This window comes from Thermobia domestica, unplaced genomic scaffold (genome assembly GCF_964235325.1).
Source record: "Thermobia domestica unplaced genomic scaffold, izTheDome1.hap1.1 HAP1_SCAFFOLD_506, whole genome shotgun sequence".
NCBI classification, from domain to species: Eukaryota; Metazoa; Arthropoda; class Insecta; order Zygentoma; family Lepismatidae; genus Thermobia; species Thermobia domestica.
Genome location: NW_027656216.1, coordinates 62,282 through 64,962, shown reverse-complemented (window position 1 = coordinate 64,962; position 2,681 = coordinate 62,282). Strand labels below are relative to the sequence as shown.

General features: G+C 37.2%; 1 pseudogene; it reads left to right on the top strand.

Moving 5' to 3' along the window:
- The first annotated feature begins 1,477 nt into the window (after nucleotides 1-1,477).
- Nucleotides 1,478-2,265, top strand: LOC145676990 (protein GVQW3-like; annotated as a pseudogene).
- Nucleotides 2,266-2,681: the final 416 nt, after the last annotated feature.

Genomic DNA, 2,681 nt, shown 5'->3' with positions numbered 1-2,681 from the left:
TGAATGAACAGACGAAGGAACGTAGATATTGTAAAATCTTTTTCAGTATTTTTTAAATATTCTTTTGCTCGAGATTTATTCATAGTTTGTTATTAAAATATTTATGACATATCCTCATTTTATTGTCCTAAGAAACCAATATATGTTGCCAGTAAAATAGTTTAAATTGATCGAGCCCTGGTGTGATAACCATAGTATTTCGTATCACGGACTCCCCCCCTCCTATTACGAAATCCTGGCTACGTACCTGCTCACATCTGCGCCTAGATTTTCTAGAGGTCCTTTTCCAATTAGATTTCCAGCGAAAACTTTGAAAGTGTTCCTATTTTCTTCTATTCTTTCTACAGGACCTGCCCACGTGAGCCTCCTAGACATACGTGAGCAATGTTCAGTAAATTTTGTTATGTATCTATTAACCTATAGATAGATAGATAGATAGATGGATAGACATATATAAAAGTACAACTGACCCACTCATCATCGCCTAGGCCATATTACTATAAGTAGAAAGAAAAAATTTGAACAGAAAATTCATTTTGTTACGAAAGCAACATTTTTTTGTTTGTTTTTTGAAGAAAAGTTTATCTCAAGAATCTCTGAAATCAGGAAGATGAAACTCAGTATATAAACTTCACATTAAAAGTAACTGAATACATATTTCTAAGTTTATAAAAAAATTTGCATCAAAAACCCGGAAAGGAGTAACATATATAAAAATTCAATTTTTCAACTATTCATTTGGAAAATGTCCAATAAAGGCATAAGTTTAAGTTGGAATTGAAATTCAGTACTTGAACTCCCAACTAAAAATGAGTAGTGGTGAGCACGTGTTTTAATTTTTTGTCGAATATTCCGCTCTTAAGTGAAGGGGAAAAGAGGAAAATCTGTAATATTAAAATTTCCTACAATTTATTCAAAAGAATCCAAATGTTAGGATGCGCTTAAGTTGGAGATGTGATCGTCAGTATTTAAACTTTTGATTTGAAAAACAAAAACTTGTAGTTCTTTATTTGTTTTATTGAGATCGAGAGTTAGGCTCGCGAAATCGTACATTTTTCTTCAGTTGCACAGCTCTCACTATTGCTCTCAAGAGCCTTTGGTTCGAATACGAACCTTGTTACTTTGAGGTGCATAACATTGAGGTTTTGGGTTTTCACGAGATTCTTTCTCCTCACCCTTTCCATTATCTTCTTTTGAGGAATTATTCCATTATTATTCGCTTATTTCAGCTTACAACGATAACCACTAGATGTTAAACAAGATTTTTATTTCTAAAATATCCTATAGTTCAGTAGATGTCAAGTTGAGGGGTGTATTAAACTCCCCCCATCTCTCTCTCTCTGTATATATATATATATATATATATATATATATATATATATATATATATATATATATATATATATATATATATATATATACGAGGGCGGTTTGATAAGTCCATGCAAAGTCCGAGAGAGGGCAACAATGGTGCGTACCGAGGTGATTGTCAGTTAGTAACATCTCTTGGAAGAACATACACCAAGTGGCAGCCAGATCTGTTTAGTGCTCTGTGTTTGGCGTGCGGTTAAATTGGGTAAGTCGAGTGAGTTTCACAAACATGGATGAAAGAGAATTTCGTGTGGTGATCAAACATTATTTTATGAAAGATACTTCGCCTCAGAAGACGAAGGAGAAGCTAGATAAACATTATGGTGAATCTGCACCTTCGATTAGAACAGTGTATAAGTGGTTTCAAAATTTTCGGAGTGGCCATATGAGCACAAGTGACGGTGAACGTTCTGGACGCCCTATCGAGATCACTACACCAAAAATCATTGAGAAAATCTATGATATGGTCATGGATGATAGACGAGTGAAGATGCGTGAGATTGCTAGTACTGTGGGCATCTCTAGTGAAAGGGTACATAATATTTTGCATCAACACTTGGGCATGAAAAAGCTATCCGCACGATGGGTGCCGCGATTGCTCACAGTGGATCAAAAACGAAATCGTGTGAGGTGTTCCCAGGACGGTTTGCGGCTGTTTCAACGGAATCCACAGGACTTTAAGTGTCGTTTCGTCACTGTGGACGAAACGTGGATACATCACTACACACCTGAAACCAAGGCACAGTCCAAACAATGGGTTGCCAGCGGGGAATCTGCATCAAAGAAGGCGAAGACCGTTCCTTCAGCCGGGAAAGTGATGGCGACTGTCTTTTGGGATTCTCAAGGCATAATTTTCATCGACTATTTAGCAAAGGGAAAAACTATTACAGGTGAATATTATTCATCGTTAGTGGAGCGTTTAAAAACTGAGATGCAAGAAAAACGTCCAGGATTGGCCCACAAAAAAGTTCTTTTCCATCACGACAATTCCCCAGTGCACTCATCTGTTATTGTAGCCGCAAAATTGATGGAATTAAAATTCCAACTACTTCCGCATCCCCCTTATTCTCCAGATTTGGCCCCCTCGGACTACTACTTGTTTCCCGATCTGAAGAAATGGTTGGCGGGACGCAGATTTTCGTCAAACGAGGAGGTGGTTGCAGCAACTAGTGCCTACTTTGCAGAGTTGGACCAATCATATTATTTAGAGGGGATCAACAAACTGGAGCAGCGTTGGACGAAGTTTATCAGCCTCAAAGGAGACTACGTTGAAAAATAAAATAATGTTATCCCTGAAAATGCAGTAGTTT